This window comes from Ovis aries, chromosome 25 (genome assembly GCF_016772045.2).
Source record: "Ovis aries strain OAR_USU_Benz2616 breed Rambouillet chromosome 25, ARS-UI_Ramb_v3.0, whole genome shotgun sequence".
Taxonomy (NCBI): Eukaryota; Metazoa; Chordata; class Mammalia; order Artiodactyla; family Bovidae; genus Ovis; species Ovis aries.
Window position 1 is genome coordinate 27322593 of NC_056078.1, and position 24893 is coordinate 27347485.

At 50.3% G+C, this 24893-nt stretch overlaps 2 long non-coding RNA genes across 2 annotated transcripts; one reads left to right on the plus strand and one right to left on the minus strand.

Moving 5' to 3' along the window:
• Window positions 1–1485: 1485 nt before the first annotated feature.
• Window positions 1486–22399, minus strand: LOC105604980 (uncharacterized). Its single transcript, XR_001024578.4, has 4 exons — window positions 20327–22399; window positions 5437–19920; window positions 2860–2934; window positions 1486–2666 (listed from the first exon to the last, which is right to left on the minus strand). It is a non-coding gene; the product is annotated as an uncharacterized LOC105604980 (long non-coding RNA).
• Window positions 22400–22464: 65 nt separating this feature from the next.
• Window positions 22465–23575, plus strand: LOC132658645 (uncharacterized). Its single transcript, XR_009598534.1, has 2 exons — window positions 22465–22769; window positions 22933–23575. It is a non-coding gene; the product is annotated as an uncharacterized LOC132658645 (long non-coding RNA).
• Window positions 23576–24893: the final 1318 nt, after the last annotated feature.

A 24893-nucleotide genomic window follows, 5' to 3' on the forward strand; every position in this document is an offset into this window, starting at 1 on the left:
AAGCTGGAGTCCCGGAACAGGAAGGGTCTGGGGAGGAATGACAGCCCCGGGCTGTACAGGCCCTCAGCCAGGGCCCCATCTACTTCCTCGTTCTCGCATGCCTTCTCTTCGTCCTTCCATCCCTGGTTCATGTGATGGCACTCGGGCATTTACTCTCCTGTCAGACACTAAGTTGGACAGCCCAGGCCATCTCTGGACACCCCTACGTGAAACAGAACCTCGTCTGGACAGGCCACTGGATGCACTCCTGCATCCTCGCAGCAGAGATCGCCTCTGAGCATGCATGCTTCTCCTGGTTCTGCCCCTGCCTCTACTCAAGGGGATCTAGAGGCCACTCATGGAAGCCCTCCCAAGGTCTCCCCTCCTAGGTGTCTGGGGGCCTGGCATGTCAGGGCACCTCCCGGCCCCCAGGGCTGCAGCTCATGAGTAGGTTCGGAGTTTCCCCACAATGGGCTTCACTGCTCCTGTCTCTGCCCAGGAGCCTCCTCCATCTCAGCCCCTGGCCTTCCTTGGCCCAGGCAGCTCCTCCTCCTGCTGGCGGAAAGGCTGTAAGCGGCGCCTGCCACAGCCACAGCGGAGGCCCTGATCCCCACTGTGCTCTTGGCCCGGAGTGAGCCAAGCGAGGGGAGTGGAGCTTTGCTGCCTGATGCAATGTCTGGCAGGGCCCATCCCTTATCAGAGCACCATTCACAGCAGAGTCTGGGACCCCACCTCCTCCACGGGAGGAAGCCATCCAAGTACAAAACTGTTCTCTCGCGAGGGCCCTTTGCCAGATCACGAGGGAGGCCTGAGCACAAAGGGCCCCGAGGGGAGAGCAGGGTAGGGGAGCCAGTGCCTGGAGTGTAGGGCCTCAGATCACCGCCTGCTTTCTTTCCAGGGCTCCCTCGCTGAGGTTGCCTGGGCTGCCTCCACTGTCTTCTGCCCTCCCTGCTACTACCACGTAGCTGGGGAGACCTGGAACTGAAAGCCACAGGCCGAGGTTCTTTATCCTCAAAAAGGTATCCCAGATTGTTATGACAATTTGAGACTAACATACTTGAAGCCCCAAGCACAAAGGTCGGCCCACAGTACACGTTTGTAGCACACTCCCATAGTATATGCATGTAGTATCCACTCAGTCCCTGCTTGGGGGGCACTTAGTGCACAGCCCACTCTAGTATCCTTGCCTGGGAAACCCCATGGACAGTGGAGCCTGGCAGTCTACAGTCCATAGTGTTACAAAGAGTAGGACATGCCTGAGCGAGTAAACATCAGCAATACTCAGCGCACGCCTGCAGCACAGCATGCAGACTGGCTTCGCTCAGACAGGGAACAGTGGCTTTTTCTTCTTTCTCTTTGTATTTTCCATCAACTTAGAATGATTGAGCATCTCACAGTGGGCTAAATTCTTTGGAAAAAGCATTCCTCTATTCATTCTACAAGTAAGAGGCACCTACTGTGCCTGGCGCACACGGAGCAGGAATACAGAGGGAGCTCACACGCCAGTAGTTGAAACAGGCAGTAAACAAGTACATTTCCATCCAAGACGGGAGCAAGCAAGGTGCTAAAAGGGATAGGGAGAAGGGAGACAGTCCACATTAGGTCGGTGGGCAGGGAAGGACTCCAGGGAAGGGGACCTCTGAGCTGAGTCCTGAGTTTAACTGGGCCCAGGACAGCTGCCCTGCTCCCCTGCATTCGGAGGCTGAGCCAGATGTGCCCCTGGCCTTTCACCATTGGCCCTGCTGCCCTGGCAGTGTGACCTCTGCTGGCATCCCGGCAGGGGGATACCACCTTTTCCTCTGGCTGTTGCGTTACTGCTGGGTGTTGAGGGGAAGAAAGGTATCGAGCACTACCCCAGAGATGGCATCTGCCAAGAAAAAGAAGAGATATTTCATTCTCCCCATGAGCTAAGCAAGGCAGGCACCACAGCTCTAGGGAGGGTTTGTCCAGTGTTACAGATATCACAGACACACTTCTTGCAAAGGGCCTCTTGCAGGCCACCTTCTACGTGCATGACCCCCACCTCGGCCATCCCCCATGACCCTGTGACCTCCTGGCATCTGTGACCCTCTGCTACCTCCTGGGTCTGGGGCTCTCTAAACCACCCTCTCCTGACTTCCCATTTGCCTGCTGGCCTTCCAACGCTAACCCTAGGGGCAGCCTGCCTGGACCAGGGCCGACGAACCAACAGCCTGCCTGGGATTTCATTTGGAGGGAGTTTTCACCCTTGTGTCTTCCTTTTAGGGAAATGTCAGCAAGGTTCTCAGGAACTCTGTATTATTCAGGGACTAAGGGGGCTGGGATGGCAAGTCTAAAATAGAAACACTTTCTGGAAGGGAAGGGAGGAGAAGGTTCAGGATCTTTGTCATCGACACAGTCAACTTTGTAAATTATACCAAAGATGTTAGACCCAGAAGAGAGAGGGCAGCCAACACAACTCCCTGTGCCCAATGCCTGCCTTTTCTCCCTCTCCATGCACCAGATACTGCTCCTCAGAGCAACATTATACAGCAGGAACCACCCTTTTCACGCTACCAGTAAAGAAGCTGAGGCCCAGAGAGGTTAAGTCAGTTATACAATGTCACACAGCATGTCAGACAAGCAGGAAGAACGAGAACCCAGGACTTCTGGTCCTAGCTTCTTTGCTTCTCTCACATCGTCAGATCCGGGCCCTTTCTGCTGAGAGCCTAGAGGGAAGAAAGCCAATATTTCAATCCTTTGTGCTCTGCAGACTCAGTACTGGGTCTCACCCTCCTAGCAGGACAGGTGGCCTCACACACCACAGGCTAAACTGGGTGAGTGAGGAACACAGCCCCGCCCAGCATTCTGCAAACACATGCTGACTGCCTGCCAGTCAGCAGCTTCAGTGAGCTGACTTACCAGTAACTTGCTAGGCAGTGGGTACATGGCAGGTGCTTTTCTAGATGCTGGTCTGGACTTCAGAGAACTTGTAGTCTAGGAATGAGAGACAGACACACCATCAGCTGCAAAGTCCAATCATTCGTGCTGTGGAGCAGGGGGTGTCACTGTGGAACATCAAAAGGGTGGAATGACTTAGATTTGGGAGGGGCAGTTGGGCTGTTGCTGGAGGAAACTTGGGCAAATTATTTAATCTCTCTCTCTACCTCAGTTTCCTCATCTGTAAAATGGGTCACTATCTAACAGGGCTTTTGTGGGAAGAGGAAATACAAATCAAGTCCTTGGCATGCTACTAGGCACAGAGGAGTAACTTTATAAATTTTAACAAATTTCATCAACTCATATCCTTGTAGTTGGCTCTTTCAACCAGAGTATAAGTCCCATGAGGGCATGGGTGGGGTCTGCTTGTTCCCTGCTGTGGGATACAGTGCCTAGACTGGCACATAGTAGGTGCTCAGGAGATATTTGTTTAATAAGTGCATGGGAAATGGCCCAGAAGAATTAGGAAGAGGCAAGAATATTCAGTTACCCTTGAACTGGCCTTGCAGCCCTCCTCCCTCCTGGCTCATGTCCACCCACCTATACTTCCAAAGCATTATATATATAATATGATATAATTATTCATATCAGCATTAGTAGATCCCTCTCATTCTTTGTGGCTGCATAATAATCCATTATTTGCATCATCGTTTTTTTTATTTAGATGTTTAACTCTTTTGCTATTGCAAACACATATACTGCAAGGAGTATTCTTTTTGTACTTTTGCCTTTGACTCGTGAGGTCAAAGCATAAATTGATGGAAGTGACATGGATGAATCAGAAGGTTCGTTAACATTTTAAATGACCGGATTTCAAGTTTCTGGGGCACACTTCATTGGGAGAGTGGGTCTGGAGTTCTGGCTGCTAAACAGGGCTGCGGGGGCCCCAAAAATCTGGTGGAAAAGCTATTTGTTCTCAACTATAGACAAGGGTGTCCTGACTGCCCATCTCTCCACAGGACCAGGTATCCCCCACGTGAAGGACGAGCCAGGTCCTGAGTGATGCCCCTGAGCTGAGTGCCACGGCCCCACCCTTCCCCATGGAGAAAGGACTCTCTTTGCCCCAGGACTGCCGACATTTTCTGCACAGCTTGAGAATGAGAAGCAAATATGCCCTCTTCCTGGCTTTTGTGGTGGTGGTTTTTGTCTTCATTGAAAAGGAAAATAAAATCATATCAAGGTGAGGGATGCAAGCACAAGTCTTCCTTATCCAGGTGGGATGGGTGAGGGCACAGAGGTGGCTGCAGGGCTCTCTCTGTGGACCAACAAAGGCAATCCTTCAGCCAGTCACCACCAAGCCCCTCCTGTGCCCAGGCAGGTCATATCCATGTCATGACCGCACAGCAGTGAGACTTGGACTCTGGACTCAGGCATCCTGAGTTGGAGTCCTGATTCTGACCCCGCCCTTTTTTTTCTGGCCACAGCATGCAGCTTTCAGGATCTTAGTTCCCTGACCAGGGGTGGAACCCAAGCCCCGTGCAGTGGAAGCACAGAGTCCTAACTGCTGGATTGCCAGGGAATTCCCATGATTCTGGCCCTTTCTAGCTGTGACAGCTTAGATAAGTCATTTCACTTTTCTGCCTTAAGTTCCTCTTCTACAATGTGGCTAATGATGGGGCCTGCTTTGTTGTAAAGATTAAATAAGAAAATGTAAAAGCATTTAGCCCAGTGTCTAACACATAGTTGGTATCCTGTGGTTACTGGCTGTTGCTATTATTATTAACTTCCTGGCCTAGGATGATACCTCACACTAACAGCATATTTCCTATACTAATCCAAAGTCATGGATGAGGGATTTCCCGGCTGGTCCAGTGATTAAGACTCTGTTCTCCCAGGGCAGGGGCTCTGGGGTTCCACTCCTGGTCAGGAAACTAGATCCATCATGCTGCAACTAAAGATCCACATGCCTTAACGGATGACTATGAGGTAGGGTTCTGGTACAGATACTCTGGTCAGCAGGGCTGCCATGTTCAGCTGCCCAGGTTGTGTACTGCTCAACTCTAGGGGTGTGCACTCTCATAGGCTACACGGAGGATGCATAGAGTTGGCAGTGTACCATTGTGTGCAGTGGCCCTGTTAGTGAGCCCGCTATACACAGAAGGATTTATAGACCTCTCCCAGGCACAACCCTTGCACAAAAGCATCAACCAAGATCAGCAGATTAGGAATTCAGCTGGGTAGTAGGCATTATGCTGGTGCCCTACCTGGGTTCCTCAGCATAGACTATTCCAGTCTGTGCCTACTGGGTCCTGTTGCAAGCCCCTACAACTCTCCACCTGCACACTGGCAAGCCAGAAGTCCTGGGAAGTAAATACCTCTGGGAGAAGCCCTCAGCCAAGGCCACCTGGGAGTTTCACATCCCCTGGGTGAGGGAATCCTGAGGTGTGCTCTGCCTACACTGTCACCTGGGGTTCCCCTGGCAGAGCAATTTGGCCACAGCTATTTTCCTCAAGTCCCTACCCGTTCCCCCTGTGATCATGTCCCAAATAAACTACTTACACTCAAATCCTTGCCTCAAAGTCAGCTTCTCAGTGGTGATCCTAGGACACTCCTATGGGTGGCACAGGGGATAGAGTCCCCAGTCAGTCACTGATCTCGGTATCCCTTTGCTCTCACAGGGTCTCAGACAAGCTGAAGCAGATCCCTCAGTCCCTGGTAGAGGCCAACAGCACCGACCCAGCCCTGGTCTTGGCCGAGAACGCATCCCTCTTGTCCCTGAGTGAGCTGGATTCGGCCTTCCTGCAGCTGCAGAGCCGCCTGCGAAACCTCAGTCTGCTGCTGGGCTTGGAGCCAGCAGAGGAGGCCGAGGAGGAGCAGATGCTGGAGGCGGAAGAAGAATGGGAGCAGCTGGAACCCCGCCCACCCGCCGAGGCCCCGCCCCGGCGCCACGTGCTCCTCATGGCCACGACTCGCACCGGTTCCTCGTTTGTGGGTGAGTTCTTCAATCAGCAGGGCAATATCTTCTACCTCTTCGAGCCGCTGTGGCACATCGAGCGCACGGTGTCCTTCGAGCAGGGTGGCGCCAACGCTGCGGGCTCGGCCTTGGTCTACCGCGACGTGCTCAAGCAGCTTTTCCTGTGCGACCTGTACATCCTGGAGCACTTCATCATCCCGGCGCCCGAGGACCACCTGACCCAGTTCGTGTTCCGCCGGGGCTCCAGCCGCTCCCTCTGCGAGGACCCCGTCTGCACGCCCCTCGTCAAGAAGGTCTTCGAGAAGTATCCCTGCAAGAACCGCCGCTGTGGACCTCTCAACATGACGCTGGCCGCTGAAGCCTGCCGCCGCAAGGAGCACATGGCCGTCAAGGCCGTCCGCATCAGGCAACTGGAGTTCCTCCAGCCACTGGCCGAGGACCCCCGTCTCGACCTGCGCGTCATCCAGCTGGTGCGCGACCCCCGCGCTGTGCTGGCCTCCCGTATGGTGGCCTTTGCGGACAAGTACGAGACCTGGAAGAAGTGGGTGGCCAAGGGACAGGACCAGCTGAGGGAGGAGGAGGTGCTGCGGCTGAAGGGCAACTGTGAGAGCATCCGCCTATCTGCCGAGTTGGGCCTGAGGCAGCCGGCTTGGCTGCGGGGCCGCTACATGCTGGTGCGCTACGAGGACGTGGCCCTCCGGCCGCTGCAGAAGGCCCAGGAGATGTATCGCTTTGCAGGCATCCCCCTAACCCCGCAGGTGGAGGACTGGATCCAGAAGAACACCCAGGCGGCCCACGATGGCATCTACTCCACGCAGAAGAACTCCTCGGAACAGTTTGAGAAATGGCGCTTCAGCATGCCCTTCAAGCTGGCGCAGGTGGTGCAGGCTGCCTGCGGCCCGGCCATGCGCCTCTTCGGCTACAAGCCAGTGCAGGATGCCGCCTCGCTCTCCAACCGCTCTGTCAGCCTGCTGGAGGAGCGCGGCACCTTCTGGGTCACGTAGGGGGCCCGGGGTGCCAGCACCCCTGCTGCTGAAAGTCCCGCTCTGCCTGCCTCACCCAGGCCCGCGGGGAGTCTGCGGCGCCGCCCGCAGGGCGTGGGCTGGAAGACGCATCGGGCGTAAGCCGCGCCTGCGCTGTAGAAGTAGGCCCCCAGCCAGCTCGCTTCCCTTGCAGCTGTGGGCCCGGGGCTTCCCGCTGAGAACAGGACGGTGGCCGGCCCTGTTGAGGGCTGTCAAACCCAGACCTAAGGGACTGTCGTCTCCTGAGCAGACCCAGGCAGGCCCGGGCCTGTTCACGATTCTTTCTCTCCTCTCCCTCTCTCTCCCTCTCTCTCCCTCTCTCTCCCTCTTTCTCTCTCTCTCTCTCTCTCTCTCTCTCTCTCTCTCTCTCTCTCTCACACACACACACACACACACACACACACACACAGATGTCCTGTAGACCTAGTGGGCAAGGGTCTACAAATATTTAACAACCAGAAGGGGTTCCGGCAGGAACTAGTCACAGTCAGACCCCATGCTTCACTCAGTGTGAACCTTTCAGTTTCTGAATTTCTTCATAATCCAGGGTAGCATTTGAGTGGGTCACTGGGGAGAGGTGAAATCAGCTCTATATAGAGTGACAAAATATACATATAAAGACACATACCTACATTCACACCCCACACCAGAAAAACAGAAATATATGCACACGTGCCTACAGGAAAAAAAGCTTTTCAGAGTTATTAGAGCATGCGGGAGGGACTTCCCACATGGCACTAGTGGTAAAGAACTGCCTGTCAATGCAGGAGATATAATAGATTTCAGTTGGATCCCTGGGTCTGGAAGATCCCCTGGCAGGGGGCATGACAACCCACTCCAGTATTCTTGCCTGGAAAATCCCATGGACAAAGGGGCCTGGCGGGCCAAAGTCCATGGGTTGCAAAGAGTCGGACAGGACAAATGAATTAGCTTGCGGCATACAGGAGGATCGGGGAGTGGTATATGGTCATGGACCATGACCCTATTCCCCATGCAAGTCTGAGGCTGGGTGATGGGTACAGAACTGCTAACTGCGTGGCCTCTGCCCACCTTAGATTCTCATGGCTATTTCCCTCCTGTCCTTGCTGCTAGTAGGCAGCATGTTTTAAATTGGCATGTCTGACCCCAATGTGATGGCAGCCTGAAGGCCCCGTCCCTGCTCAGTTGACTCCCCAAGAGCATGTCCGTGTTTGAAAGCTGCTTCAGGCCTGAATGGCAGGAGCATTTATGGTCCCTGGAGACAAAAGGCAGCTCAGGAGTCCCGTCATTTCCAGCCAGGCCTCTGTGGGGCAGGGCCCAGATGGAAGTATAGAGTGCCCTTGGGGGAAAAGTCACATCAGGATAGCCCCTCCCCTGAGAAGACAGTGGACAGAGGTCAGCCACGTGGTTGGTTGTCATGGTGGTGTGGTTAGTGTCTGGAATTCCTCCTTTAGAGCTCTGGGAAGAGCGTTGCTCAACATGGGATGGTCTGAGTGTTTTAAGTTTTTTATGGTTTGGTCTCTTGTGGCCATATTTTCAGGTTTGTTTCTGCAGGAGTGCTTCTTGGAAGCACTGTGGCCTTGAGCGGGGCGGGGAGGATCAGTGGGGAGCAGTTTAGATCCTGCCCCAGAGAGAGGATTAGGAGAAGGAAACTTCCTCCAGAAGGATCAGAGCCTAGATGGCCACATGGCAGCCCACAGTGCCCCACGGGCTTTTCTGTTTGAACCCATGTGGAACAGATCTCAGAAATCACCAGTGTCCTTTGCTGAGTGTCCGAGGCCGCATAAATTAGCAGTCCTCACCCCCTCCTCAAGAAGAGGCCAGATTTTAAAATCTCTCCCAAGCCCTAATATATTACCTGAAGGAAATATGACCAAGCACCAGATGTCCCCAAAGCGGAAGCCTTTCCCCACTCTCATCCCAAACCAGGGAGCAGAACTCAGTACCCCCTGAAAACTTGCAGAAGAATCAGAAGTTCACTAAGGGCTGTTTCTGATTTCCTGGACAACCTCTGTATCAGATCCATCCCATTATCAAGCCTGGAGGGCTGAGTTTTGTTTCGAGTATTATGGACAGCAGGGAAATACAAGATCTTAGTCCAGCTGGGGTTGCTATAGGGAAGAAAGGGGTGCATCCTGGTGGAAAGCCAGCCTTTGAAAAGGTGAGGACACTGACCATCTTGTGGGATCCATTACAATCAGTGCCCTGGGTCTTCATCACCGTGGATTCAGCCAGTCAAGGAAATCTCTAGGTTTTATAGTCCAAGCATAAACTGCACAGGGAACTGGCTCTAATTTGGGGTTCAAAGGTACTCTAGCTCTGAAAACTTGATCCTGGGGCAGAGTGGTGCCAGGATGGTTCTGGCAGGCCCAGAAGTGCTGGTCATTCTTCCCCAGCCCCTGCCCTGCTCCCTCCACTATCCCTTACTTGGGGGTGAGGGGGGGCAGACACCTCTGTCCAGCACCCTTCCTGGGTCCTAGGGCTCTCCTAGTGTGGATAGCAGACTTTCTTCCTTACTTCTTTCCTTCCTATGCCTTTGGGGCTAAGGCCTCTACCCCTGAATCCTGAGGACTGTGTGGAGAATGGACCTTTGGGACTTCTCAGGACATTGACAATTTGTACACTGCAGGTTGACTTAATTTATTTATTTTGTGAAAAAGAAGAGATGGAGAAATATTTTATTATTTGCAGGGACTCAAAGCTGTACCCAAATCAAGAAAGACAACAGTAATAGAAGCCATTCACTTCATGTATGCAAGGACACTCCAAGACAATTCAGAATACACCAGAGGACAAAGCTGAGCACATGGGAGTCGTGACAGCTGCAGGGTGTGTTTTTAGCTTGGGTTTTTTTCTCTTGTTGATTTGAAGATACGACAGTAAGACCCTTTCTGCATTATTACCTTTGCCCACGTGTCTGAAATAAGACACAACTCACCTGAGTGTTGCCTTGGGCTCAGCAATGCTCTGGGAACCCTTGGGGTTTTAGGGAGGACAGGGTGGGGTGATTACTGACTTTATACTCCTTGGGACCTGGTTGGAGACCCACATGAGGTGTTACCAGCAGGGAGCTGGGTTAGGGAGAGTGGTCCAGCTGAGAGGCAGTGCCTCGTTTTCCAGCAAGGCCAGCCTTGGTTTGTTTTTCTGTTCCTGCTGTGTTCCCTCCTCATACCGGAGCCTTCCCCTCTGCAACACCCACCTGCCTGGAGACAGGGAGCGTTGAGGCCTCACCTCCGCCAGCCGCCAGCTCCCCTGGAACAAAAGGCTCATTCAGCAATGAGCGTTTACTCATTTTCTTCTTCATGAAGACCTCTTTAGCCCAGCCTATAAAAATAGCTCAGAACATTCCAGGCCTTGGTGAGACAGGGCAGTGTCCAGCACCCTCAGGGCGTCACCCCTGCTGCCCATTCCTGGCTTTTCCTCTGGACCTTGTTTATAAATCTTGGAGTGGATGAGGACATGGGGAAAGGTCTGTGGGAGCAGGATTTGGGAGGGGGCAGGATTCCTGAGTCCCATAGAGAGGGAAGATATGCAGATACGCAGGGCTCTGTAGCACAGCTCCTGCAGGTTATCACCAAGTTATCACTCAGGTGGAGAGACACGAGCAAATTCTAGCCCTTTGTCTGTTTATGTGATGCACTCACTTGAAAATAAAAACAGAAAAACAAAATATTTGTCAGCCAGCACCCTCAGCCTGGGAGCTGTGCCAGAATCTGGTCTGATGGGACAGCTGCTGACCACACCCTTAAGAGCAAAAGTCCCACTGAACCCACTACAGTGACATCTTTCCACCTCTGCTCTCCAGATGAGCTCCAGGGAATCCGTGTCCCAGAAGATGTATGCTTAGCCAATCAACAGACAGGAGGTGTAAGCATCCAGTGCTCTGGTCCTAACCCTGAAGGTCTCTTCTAGCCCTGGGCCTGTGTTAATTGACTGTGGGGCCTGTCCCTTAAGAGGCCCTGGATTATGAATGACGGGGGCAGAAGACTGGATGGCTGTGTCCCTGAGGCAGGGAGGTGATGGGGGGAACAGATGCCTGCAGAGGATGCTCCTTTAAATTTGTGCAGACTGATGAGATCCAAGAAGAAGCAGGTCTTGTCAGTCTGCTCACATTTAAAGAAGACACATCCTCTGAGATCCAGAGTTGATGGGTTTGCCTGGGAAGATTCCTAGGACATGGTCCAGTTAGAAAGGGAGGGAGGAGGCCCAAGGTTTCCTGAATGCAGCCATGTGGTCTCTCAACTACCATGGTTTCAGGAAGAGTGGAAGCTGCTCTTTACCTCAAAAGGATGAAGCAGAATTAGCAACTGCAGATGTCTTAAGAACTTCAAGATCCTAGGGTCTTGTGACCTTTGTCATTCCATACTGTGCATGGGGGACAAATTAGTTATGCATTTCCAAGATTACATAGTGCCATCTTCAGGGCCTAGCCCATATTGTGGACCAGGTATTTTATTTGTATTTGTCAAATAAAATGACCTATGTATCTTGCTTCTTCTAACATTGGGCTTGAGCGGGGCACCCCCTATAGTCTCCATTTCATCTGTACTTTCTAGGCCAAATCTGCCTGATTCACCTGCTCCCTCCTGGATCCTGCAAACTCTTTTTGCCAAGACCTTGGCCTTATGTCATATTTCATGGCCACGTAGTACAGGATACCCCTTTCCTGGCCATAGGTGGCCTGGTATGTACATATGTGTCCACACATCTGTATGTGTAGCATGTAGTTCAGCCTGCTTGGCCCTGTTGCTCCCAGCCCCTTTGCCATCAGTGTCGTTGCCATCAATGTTCTTGCCGTGGCTACAGTCTCCTGAAAATACAGGGGCTGCCTTCAGAAAGCTGGTGACTACTGCCAGTCAGGATCTGCTTTGCAGAACAGAATGTGAATTATTTAATTAAAAATGAAAACATGCAACAAGCAGAATCTGAAGTGTGTCTCTGTCCTCTTTGTATTTATTCTCAGCAGCAATTAGGTTGTAAAAATTAACAGGAAAACTTATACATCAATTATATCTCAATAAAGCGGGGTTGGGAGAAATAAAAAAAAATTAACAAGGAAAAAAATTAGCAGCCATAGGAAAGGGGTAGCTTCCAGCATAAAGCAAGTCACAGAAACTGCTCCCTGTTCCTGAGAGGTGAAAGGCACAAGGAAAGTATGGATGCATGCAGCGGCTGTGGTGAAGCTGCGTGTTCTTTATGTTACCAGAATGGCAGAGCCGGCAATAACAGTTTGGAGTTGGCTGCAAGGACAGTGTCTGAGAGAGAAATACCCAGGCATCGTCAGGGACGTTAGTTAGAGGCCAGGGGACCTGGTGACAAGTCCCAGCTTTGCCACTTTGTGGTGCTATGATTTTGGGTAAGTCAGTTCCTTTAATCTGTACCCCAGTTGCCTTTACAATGAAAGGTGTAATTGGTAGTTAACAACCATTGTTCCAAAAATACATACCCCTTTTGGGATGGACTGAGGTCGGCTGTAAGGGCAGGCGATGCTTTCCCACTCAGAGCAGCTGTGCATTCATTTGGCCTTCAAATAAATTTCAAGAATCACCTGAGATTGCTACAAACCCTTGCAGCTAAGAAGTGCAGGGCAATTACATGCTGCATCAGTCAAATCAACTTAGTGCAAATTAGATTTCCACACTTTTGTTTCCTAACAGCCACCTGCAGGGAACGGTTTTTTCCCCAGGAAGAAGGGTTCATTTTAGAACCCGAGAAGGCAGAGCCTGTGGAGCTTTGTGGTTTTGGGGACACAGGAAAAGCAGGAACAGCAGCAGCCATGAAGAGGCAGAGAACAGCTGGAAACTGGGGACAGTAGTCCCTGGAATGAGGGGGTGACAGAGTGAAGCATGGTATGAGGACAAGAGAGCTCGTCCCCCCAGATTCAAACCTGCATCTGTCATTCCACCCAGGCCAAGCCTCGGAGACTCAGACCACTCACCTCCCTACCCTTAAAATACCGGAGGCAGCACAATGACACCCGACCTGGGTGAAATCTTGGCCATCCGGCCCCCAGCCAGGTGCCACTGCTGTTTCCAATCTTCTGGGCGCTGGATATATTTAGTTTAATTTCTAGGCTGTGTTTCCTACCACAAATGGCCCCCTGGAGAAACAAATTGCCCTAATCATAGAGCCGAGAAGCCTGGAGACCTCCCCACCCTCCCACGCTCAGCCACCAGCCTAGGCCAAGCCTCTTTCCACTCCCAGACCTCTGAGGGCTCCTGTATGTTCCTGTACTACACCGCAAGTTATCCACCCTGCGGAGGAGCTGAACACCCCATGGGGTCGCTGAGACAGCCAGTCAGCTGGCTTGGTCCTAGCAGGCAGCCTGATCACGCGCAGAGAGGCCTTGGGCCTGTGCACTTGTGCACAGAGCCCTGCCAGGTCCTGGGGTCCACAGCAGTGTCCCCAAGTCTTTGGAGGACCTGTGGTCACCTAACCTCTTATAAGGGAGTACAGTTCACATTAGTGTATTAAAGGCTCCGAGAAGCCCTGCTTTCCTCTGACTGATCCAATTTACCAGGATTCCCTCAAAACCAATTTTATGGGTGGAATTTTTATCACGTAAACTTTTTTTTTCCTGAATAAGATTTTCAAGACTTTGGCATTCTACAGAACAGTTTGTACTTACCAGAAACCTGCAAGGGTAAGTGTTTAGGACTAAAAGCCATGGTAAGCAGACAGTAAGGTGGTAGGTGACGTAGCTACCTACTTCAAGGGAGAAAAAGCCCAGGGTTTCAGGGCCCCCTTCCTGCTTTCCCATCCTCCTCACTGAGCTGCAGGCCAGGAACAAGAGTTGGCCTTGGGGTCACTGGAGGACAGAGATCACAGCTCCAACACATCCATGCTGCTGTCATAAAACCTGCTGGTGGCTTGAAACCCTTGGTGTCTTCAAATCAACCCACACCTGCGGGGCCTCTGTAGCGTTACCCAAAAGATGTAGTGACCCCTATGGAGAGTGGGGACCCTGGAGAGCCAGGCCAGGCATAAACATCACGGGACACTACTGAATTGAGAAACTCGAGCTTAGGATAGTTCTTAAAGGAACCATTTCTAAAACATCTGGACAAAGGTTACTAACAGTAAACAGGTTCCCAAGATGCAATCCCTTAGTAGCTAGTAAATCCCTTGCTAAATGCTGCTGTGCAGTTTATTAGAAGAGCAAGCAAGCAGTAAAGACTCAGCTGGAGAGGCTTGCCCAAGAAAATCAGAATGAGGGAGAGAAGGAAGGGAGGGAGGGAGGAAAGGAGAGTAACAAGGAAGAGACATTCTCAGAGATGCAGGGAAGGAAGACAGCCATGTTGCTGGAAAGAACACCCATGAGCATAGCCACAGCCATGATGCCCAAGCATTTAAGGGATGCCAGGGTCAGGACAGGCCCAGTGCACACCTAGCCCCACACATCACTGGCCATGGACCAAATCTACCCTGTGGATGCGTGGTCCATGCGTGGGCTGCTTTTGTTTATAACAACTGACCAACACTTAAAAATTAAGGGTTTTATATAAAAAACATATTGTCATCTTGACAATCAGGCCTCTTGCTTTGAGTCACACAAGAAGCTAACTCTGAGACAAAGGTTTGAGAGCAAATGGTTTATGATGGAGCTGCAGACGGCCCAGCAGGGGAAGAGGGGAGGCGACAGGCAGCAAAGGGCACAGTGCTGAGCCAGTGGCCACCGTGGACAGCTGGAGCTGAATGCGTCTAGGAGGTGCGTGAAGCTTGAACCTTGGGATGACCCGAGCTGAGGGGCAAGGTGAAGACACTGATAGCATACCTACATCAAAGACCCATCAGTCTTTGGCTGAAGGCCATTCTTGGGATGTAGTAATTCCCTTAGCACTTGCTCTGCTTGCAGAACATTCTGGAATTCTGAAAAAAGCTGTCAGGCCCAGAAAGGAAGGAAGATACAAGTGGTTGGAAGTTTCCAGAGCACCGTGCAAGTTTCCAAAGTAAGGTATGTGAGAGGGGAGGGGCCTGACAGCACCTGCTCCCTGGGGTGGTAAGTCACGCAGGGCTCTCACCCTGGCACAACAGCTGGCTGCAGCTGTGGAGAAGGGCAGGGCCCGGGCTCCCTCTGGTCTCTCCAATACAAGGCACCACTGATCATGGCATCAGCATTGATGCTTTACTTCCAGTGGACACATTGGACACATGGATTCCTCTCTGTGAATCCATGGCCATCCAAAGGGAGAAAGCAGCGGGCCAGGAAGGCCACAGTGCGACCCCATTCATTAGGACAGCACCCAGGCCCTGGAGCATTTGAGTTTTCAAACCCCACTTAAAGTCCTGGTGGAATGCTGAGGTCTGTGTTGGCTTTCCCCAACAGGCCCACTGAGGGGCCCTTAATGCTTAGATCTTGGGCATAACGTGGTTAGTTCTAGATACCGTGGACTCTGCCTAGGTCTGTCTGGTCAGAACACCGTGGAACTTAACCTTCCCCCTTCCCTTCACCGTCTCTCCACACACACACCTGAATTTCACCTGCTCACCCCTACCCCAAAACAGCTGCTGCCCACCAGAGCAGGAGGCCAGAATATACAGTGAGGCGGAGCGTAGGTGCTTTTCCCATGTGGAGGGTGGGCGGGGCCACGCAGCATCTGGTCCATACCAGTGCTGCCCTCCCTGGAAAGCTTTCCATGTCTTTCTGCTCTGATGCACATAGTAGGTAATGCTCACTTGCGGGGCCTCACAGGCCCCTTGGGTGCGCTCTTATGGTGCTCACAATGGCAATCCTCAGTGCCTGGGCTCAGATGCCACCCCATTCTTGCCCACCCAGGAAAGTTCAACAGGGTGACCCAGGAGACAGCATGTCAAAAGGCCTTCAGGATGAAGAGGACTTGAAGGGTTCGGGGCCAAGAAACAGTTTGCTCTGGTTGAGGTGGCTGGAGGCTGGAGAGGAAAGCTAGGACCTGAATATGAAGGAGCCTCCAAGCCATGCTAAGAAGAGGTTGGACTTGATCCCAAGAACTGTAGGGAGCTGCTGAATGATAGAGTGAAGCAACGTGGGCTGGTCTGACCAGTTACATCCCATTTTACAGATGAGAAGAGAGAGGTACAGAAAGCTGACATGACCAGCAGTGTCAACATATGAATCTACATCCCTACTCGTTGAAGACCCTTCTGTCCCATTTTTTGCCTCAACTCTCCCGCTTCCATCTGTTAGGACCCCACAGGCCACGAAAATGCTGTGGAGATCCAGAACCAAAGGGGTTCCTTTGGGATCATACAGAACAAGCCTAACCTCTTCCCTATGCGCCAGCTTTCCAAAGTCATCCTGAGTCTGCTCTTCTCCAGCAAGGTGTCCCAGCTGTGTGACCTTGGACCGTAAACTGCCCTCTCTGAGCCTCGGGTTGCTCATGTATTAAAATAGGGATAGTATCAATGTGAAGGGTGAGTGTAGCATGTCTGGTTCATGGTAAGCCCTGAGTAAACAGTGGCTGCTGTTACTTGAAAACAGAGATGCTTCACCCTATGTTCACACTCTTTTCGATGCCTCAGTTAATCAATGAATCAACAAATATTTTGAAGGCTAGTGTTGTTTAGTTGCTAAGTCTTTTGGGACCCCATGGACTATCACCCTCCAGGCTCCTCTGTCCATGGAATTCCCCATGATGAGAATACTGGTGTGGGTTGCTGTTTCCTTCTCCAGGGGATCTTTCCAACCCAGGGGTTGAACCCACATTTCCTGCATTGGTAGGTAGATTCTTTACCTCTGAGTCATCAGGGAAGCCCTTTTAAAGTTATAGGGAATCCTAAATAGAGCTCACAGTGGAGCCTGGGACCAAATAGAATAGGTCCCTCAGTATCTGCCCCAGCAGGACAAATCATAAAAAGCAGTGCTGAGCTTCCAGGAATGACCCTCAGATGGCCCACAGAGCAACTCCCAGAGTTTGGTTGAGTGAGTAGGGGCTAATCTTCCCTTTCCTTTTGGAAGCTTTCATTAATCCACTGCTACGTTTCAGCAGTCTCCTCTGACTTAATGTTGATTTCTTTAAGCAGTTCCCTTTCCAGGAAAAAACTGCCCTCTACCTCTGTATGTATGAGTGGAAAGGCTGACCCTTGAGAACCAAGAAGATTTGGGTTTAAGTCAATTCATTCAAAACATTGTCCAACAGGCAGCACTTCTCCCTGATGACCTGGCCCCTGAGGGGTCTGGCTGGCCCAAATGGAAGTGTGTTCAGACTTGGTCTGAAGCCTACCACTCTGAAGCAAGTCTGGCTTGGCTGGGAGCAGAGGAACAGCTGAGAAGACATGTGTTGAGACTTGCCCTTGGAAGTAGGAATCCAAGAAGCTCACAACAGGGAAATGCTCCTGACAACTTACTTCTTGATACATGCCCTTCATATTCTCTCTCATGGGAGGTTAAGTCTCAGCGAAAGCCTTCACATCGTGTCTCCTGGCACAGCGCAAATGGTGGGCGGATGAATGAATGAATGGAGAGGAAGTTTAAGAGGCAGTTGGAATAAACATTTTTTCCAATTGTAGCAATACACACGTAACCTAAAATTTACTGTTAGTGAAAGCAGGACATTCATAATGTGTAACCTGGAGAGGGAAATGGCAGCCCACTCCAGCATTCTTGCCTGGTGAATCCCATGGACTGAGGAGCCTGATGGACTAGAGTCCATAGGGCCACAGAGAGTTATGACAGTCAGACATGACTGAAGCGACTGATGCTCACATGCACACAGTATGTAACCATCATCAGAACCTTTCCATCACCCTAAAAGGAAACCCCGTATGCCCTGCGACTGCAAGTCTGCTCCGGTCTCTGTGGATTTGTCTATTCTGGACATTTCGTATAAATGGAATCATACGATATGTGACCTCCTGTTTCTGGCTTCTTTCACTTAGCATAATATTTTCAAAGTTCATCCATGTTGTAGGATGTATTAGAACTTCATTCCTTTTTGAGGCTAGATAATAGCCCATTGTGTGGATAAACCACATTTTGTTTATGAATCCGTAAGCGGATGGGTACTTGGGTTGTTTCTGTCTTTTGGCACCACTTTCATTTAATGAACATTTTCTGAGCTCCTGCAATGACCCTAACACTTGAGTGAGTCTTGGGGACTCACTCATTATCTATTATTGAATCCTCAGTACCACTCTCAACTGAGGTGGAAATGATTTCCCCATTTTAAAGATAAAGGAACGGAGCGTCTGCAAGATTTAAGGAATTTGCTGTGATAAAAAGTAGCGGTAGTTCAGCCCAGCAAGCACTGGCTCTGTGCTCACAGCATGCAGCCCCCACACCGGGCCGCCCGGCATGGAAGCGAAAAACCTACCATCAGACCCAATGATTGTGTCCATCCCTCCCTGCATATGACAGATGGCACTGTCCAGTTGCAAGTGGTTTGGACCTCACTGGTTCAAGTGTAAGTCACCAGCTCCCTTCTGACCTTGGCAATGCAACCTCACTCAGCCTCTACCTGTAGCAACAGCTCCCTGAGCTTTATCAGTCTCCTCAGAGGCCTAAGACCCCCATTCACTCAAAATACATCCCTCAAAACCCTCCAGATACTCACAACTGATCAGTAATCATAATGAAGAACTTCCCCAGTGGTCCAGTGGTTAAGACTCCATGTGTCCACTGTAGGGGGCATGGCTTTGAACCCTAGTTGGGGAACTAAGATCTCATATGCCATCCACGGTAGCCAAAAATAGAGAAGAAAACTGATTTGCAGCTGCTGTGTGTGTGTTGGGGGTGGGGGTGGGGAGAGGAAAGTAAAGATGAGTAATGTCATATATAAGGTCACAAAGAACAATTTTAAAAATAATCATAATGATGATGATTTATTGAGTTTGGCATATCAGTACCTTCCAAGCATTATCTCCTTGGATGATCCTTCCATCCCTGTGAAACTGGCTCTTGATTTGATCATTTTACTCATATTGCCCCATTTTACCGGTAAGGAAACTAAGTCTTGGAGAGGCAGACCCTGGGTGGACCAGGTTGCAAAACAAGGTCTTTCTGCTCCGGACTGGACTTCAGGCCAGCCGTGCCACATCACTGTGGGGACCTGTGCGTGCTTTGGCACCCTCAATCCTATTCTCGGTGACAGGGGTATATAAAAGGCACTTGTCAGTCCAGTTGTCTGGGATCTGAGGCAATCCCTGCAGATGTCATCTGCCTCTGTGAACAGCGCTCATAGGATCCTGGCCAAGAAAGAAGCAGTGGGACCAGAGATTCTCTTTAGGACTTGGCTTTCAGTGCCAGAAGACTGGAGCTAAGACAGAAATATCACCCGCAGAGCTGCTGGAGGAAATTCTCCTGTTGCCCTCCAGATACAGGCCCACAGTATACCCAGGCATAAAGCTCAAACTCAGCAGACAGCCAAGAAATGCAAACTAAAACAACAATGACCTCTTAAATTGGCAACTGTCTTTTAAAATACTAAAACCTAATGCTGATGAAGGCATAGAGAAACACCCATTCATCTGCTGGGAGGAAAGTTTGGTAATATGCATCAAATACCTTAACATTTTTCATACCCTTTCATCCGGCAAATCCAGTACAGGAGTTTATTCTAAGGAAATAACTGTGGCTGAATGCTAAGATTTAACGTTTGAATCATTAAACATTTCTAATGGTGAAAAACAAACAGAAAAAACCTCTTAACTATTGAATAATAAGGAACTGGTCAAATAAATTATGGTTACACATATGATGGGATACTTTGCAACTATTAAAATAATCATACAGAAGGCCTTTTATGACATTAAAGATATATAGGATATATTAAACAAAAGTAGTCTATAAAATTCCATTTACATAAAATATTTTTTATAATGTGAAATATTTTGCACAGAGAAATGATTGGAAAGACATAAACCAAACTGTTGACAATAAATTACTTATCTGAATTTTAAACAATTTCTTTAACAAACACGGATTCCTTACATTCATCACATAGTGTTTAAGAGCATAGTGTCTGGGGACTTCTCTGGTGGTCCAGTAGCTAAGATTCCATGATCCCAATGCAGGCCACCCGGGTCTGATCCCTGGGCAGGAAATTAGTTTCCACGTGCTGCAACTACGAGATCGAATGCTGCAACTATAAGAACCTGCATGAAAAAAAAAAAGAACCTGCATGCCACAATAACGATCAAAGATCCCGTGTGCTACAACTAAGACCTGGCCCAGTCACATAAATGATTTATATAAACAAAGGAAAAATGAGTGTAGCCTTCGGAATCAGGCTGCCTGAGTTCAAATCTCAATTCCATCCCTGATTCATGGAAACCTCTCTGAGTTTCAAAGTACAAATGGAGGTAGTAACAACACCAAAGCACCTGCTCAGCGGGTGTTGGAGGCTCTAAATGAGGTGTGTGTGACATTCTCAGTACAGTGCCCTAGGGTGATTTATCATCACCATTGGTATGATTTCCATGACTAACTATGTTTCTGATAATACAAGTCATGCAATTAGGAAGAAGAAGAGCCTGAGCATTTGCCTGCTTCCTCACCCACCTCGGAAAGCCATGTCTGCTAGCCGTCCCCACTCAGGGCTGGCATTTGCCCTCAACTTCCTGCAAGGCATTCAATTCATACTTGCCAGGACTCCCATGTTCCATCCTCCTCGCCCCTGTCCACAGAGAGGAAGAAACAGCCCAGCAAACACTGATGTGCTGGCCCCAGAGTGAGACATGGAAATTTACAAAAACCATAAGCAAATGTTTGGTTTGGGAAGAGAAGGAGCAGAGGCTGCGCAGAGAAAGGAGACTTTTCAGAAGCCCCTGGAGGAGACTGCCCTTCACTGCTGGGCCTCCTCCTTCCCCCTGTTTGTTTCTTGACTTCGTCCTGACCACCTCATTTTCTCTGAAGCATCTGGCCCCAATATGGGGCTGATTTTCATAAATCCAAGACATCTCCCTTAGCCCAGCAGACTTGGAAGAAGCCAAGGAGAAACCCCACAGTGTTGCCAGCAGAAGCCCTGAAAGGCCGAGACAGACAGGAAAGAGGAGGGTGGTTAATAACCAAGTGAGGACTGAGGTGCGCCTGGGGCGCAAGGCATGTACAGGAAGCTGATGTGTTCAGAATCCAGAGTGCTGAGCCAGGGAGAGAAGGAGATGGCCCTGGAACCCACAGAAGCCTCCAGCAGCTGTCCACCTACCCTCGATTTCTTTCCTCGCCTGTGGCCCCTCACTAGACAAGAGCTGGCTCATATGGGTCACAGATTTCTCCAGGTGTGGAAGAACCAGATTAGGGAACGTGTTCCATCCCCTACATAGACATACACAGGTGCACACACATGCACACACCCCCTTCCAGGCAGGGAAAGCAGAGGGTATGGAGTTCTAGCCAGATTTCACTTCCAGTTGCTGTAACCCAGATGCGTACTTTAGTCCCTTCTGCTTGGAAATACCAATACATGATCCCAAGACAAAGCCGAGTAACTGTTGCTGGGTGGAGCAGCAGAACAGTCAGGGACATTAAATTGAAAATAAAGAAGTGAATGAAAAAAAAAAGCTGTGATTCCTAGAAATTCCCACTCCACCCACTTCCCACAACTATTCTATTACTCCAAAATGAGAAATTAATTCCTCCAGGATTAGGATTGTGAAGAATGTGCCAAAACCTAAGAAAAAGGCTTTATGTTTTCAGGGTGTGAACTTGGCTTAGCTGGGACTCACTAAGCTGCAGCTAAGGGAGCCTGGGCTCCACCTCTTTGCATTTTTCAGTGAAAGAAAGTGAAAGTGAAGTCGCTCAGTCCTGTCCAACTCTTTGCGACGCCATGGACTGTACCCTACCAGGCCATGGACTGTACCCTACCAGGCTTCTCTGTCCATGGGATTTTCCAGGCAATAGTACTGAAGTGGATTGCCATTTCCTTCTCCAGGGGATCTTCCCAAACCAGGGACTGAACCCTGGTCTTCCGCACTGTAGACAGACGCTTTACCGTCTGAGCCACCAGGGAAGTCAGTACTGTCTCGAAATACAGTTCGTCAAGGATGCCCTGAGCCTGTCAGCCTCCCCTGTTAAGGGTGTTGGTGAAAGAGCAGAGGGGTAGCAGTGCGCACCGTGCGGCCTCATTCTCACTTACGTATGCAAAAGATATTCAAAGAATGGGCAGGTCACTGTCCCCTTTCACCTTACAGGGAGTAGAGGCCAGCTCCTCTCATCCTGAACTCTGAAACTCAGCAGGGAGGAAATAAGCCACCACTGAAGAGGCCGCTAAACTCAATCCTCACCCACTCACTTATTTTAAAAACACAAAGGTCCTAAACTAACCCAGGAGTTTTCAACTCTGGACACACATTAAAACTACCAGCTGGGCTTCCCTGACGGCTCAGTGGTACAGAATCTACCTGCAGATGCGGGAGACATGGGTTCGATCCCTGATCCAGGAAGATCCCACATGCCATGGAACAACTGAGCCAGTGTACCGTGACTGTTGAGCCTGTTATGCACCGAGCCCGTATCTCCGAACCGACCGAGAGAAAGCAAGTCCTCCACAGTAATGCAAAAAGGCAGGAAGGGAGTTTATTTCTAGCGCGCTAGGGTCCAAGTCTCATCCGACACAGCGGATTCCGACAGGGACCCCGAGCAAAGGAATATGGCGGTTTATATACAGTCAGTTCTTTGTCTCAGTTACAGGAGTAGCTGGCGTTACATGATTGGCTAGACAGGATGAGCGCATGTCCTGTCTCTTTCTGGTTGGTGTGTAGGGGAAGTCTTCCTAATTTGGTCAAGGAATGCTGTTTTTTCTTCCCAGCTAACAGGAAACATGACTCAGGTCCCTGGTGCTATGCACCTCACTGAGCCGTCCGGCCTGCCTGACAAGCCTGTGCCCTAGAGACCATGCTCTGCAATAAGAGAAGCCGCTGCAATGAGAAGCCCGTGCACCGCAACTAGAGAAAGCCCACATGCGGCAACAGAGACCCAGCACAGCCAGAAATAAATAGGAAAATAAGTAAGATTATATACAACAATCTACTGTTTCTTAAACTTTTCCTGTGCATAGGACTCTCCTGGAGGACTTGGGAAAATGCAGATGTGCATTCAGAGTTTCTGATTCAGTTGGTCTGGGATGGGGCTGGGGAACTTGCATTCTAACCAGTGCCCTGGTGTTGCAGGTCCCTGGTCCACACTTTGAGAGCCACTGCCTCCTGCTGTCCTCAGAGACTGACTCAAGTGATCTGGAGTGGGATCTGGACAACTGCTATTTAAAGGGGCTGAAGCCAAACAGGACCCCATGGGGCTCCTAGGCACAAAAGCCTTTCTGTGTCCCCCATTTCTTGATTATGGGAAATAGGCTTCATTCAGCCTCCATGACCTTCCCTGAGTTCCTAGCCGCAGATTCAAACTAATTAGGGAAGGGAACGGATTTGGAGATAGGGTGGAACAGTCAAGGAACAATAGGGCAGCGTGGGGCAGGGTTCTGGTTCCCCTCAGGGAATATACATAACAATACTTCTGAGCCGTATTGCAGATGCTGAAATCCCCACCAGGGGGAAAAAGTTTGCTGTATGCTGCTCACAAGCTCTGAGACCCCAGAAGGCTGAAACCAGAAAGTTGATGATGCTGATGCCCACTGACCTAACCACCAACCAATCAGAAGAACGTCCAAGAGCTGATCACGCCCTCCTCCTTGAACCCTTACTATAAAACTCCTCATTACCCACCTTCCTGTTGGGACACGCAGTTCTGAGAACATTAGACCTCTGAGGCCTCCTTTGCCTGGCAAAGCGATAAAGCTATTCTCTACTTCACCCAAAACTCTGTCTCTGAGATTTTATTTGTTGTCAAGGTACAGAGGCTGGATTTGGCACCAGGGCCCAGGAGATCCTGGGAGAAACACCGCTAACACCACAAGGGCCAACTGAAGTGAGATCAACTACAAGAGCACATTCAGCACAAACAGCTGTTAACAGTGAGGTACTTACTGGAATCCAGCTGTTCTCAACTATGGCCTTGTCTAATATCTATTCCTTTTTTACATTAAAGGAAAATCTTGACATCTCCCTCTGATTTAGCAGGTCTGTAACTTCACAGAGGTCATTTCTGCACATCCCTGCTCTGCCCCTGGTTCTGGCTGGTCTTTGGGGCCTCAGCACTTGGTCACAGCTCTCAGCTCTCAGTTTGCAAGTCCACTGGTGTCTTAACGTCCTCTCTCTTCCCTTGGTTCAAGAGAAATGTTCCCTTTCCTTGCACATGGCACAGAAAGCCCCTGTGGCACGCCTTCCTTATGACGCAGCCCAAGGAAAGCTGACTCATCTTGATCCATGGAAAAGCCGAGTTCCACTGAACACAAGACTTTGGCCAGCCCTGGGAAGTGCAGTCTGCCTAGCACACAGCTGATCCTCAGTCTGCATGGGCATAAAGCCGCCTCCAAGACCTGGCAGCAGTGTCAGGGTGGGCCTCCAGCCCCACTGTGGGAAGATTTACAAAACAAAGAGCAGATGCTTCGGTAATGACTTCACCGCAGAATGGGGCCCAGTGCATTTTCATCAGGGAGGGAAAGGTCAGTGGCTGCCGGCCAAGTCCTGCTCAGAGGAGCCTCAGAGAGACAGGCAGGCAAGCACATTGACCAGGCCGCCATAATGAGAGAAGAATGAACACACTTTACCACCCCTAGGCCAGGCACTTATAGGTAGAACCTTATTTAATCCCTACAACAATTCCATAGTAGATGCTGTCATTGCTTCTAATATTTTCAAGGGGAAACAGGCTCAGAGAGGTCACATATCCTACCTACAGTCACACAGCTGTAGCTAACCTTTACTGTTATAACTAACATCTTACTATATGCCCGGAGAAGGCAATGGCAACCCACTCCAGTACTCTTGCCTGGAGAATCCCATGGATGGAGGAGCCTGGTGGGCTGCAGTCCATGGAGTCGCTAAGAATTGGACACGACTGAGCAACTTCAGTTTCACTTTTCACTTTCATACATTGGAGAAGGAAATGGCAACCCACTCCAGTGTTCTTGCCTGGAGAATCCCAGGGACAGAGGAGCCTGTTGGGCTGCTGTCTGTGGGGTCGCATAGAGTCGGACACGACTGAAGCGACTTAGCAGTAGCAGCAGCAGTACTAT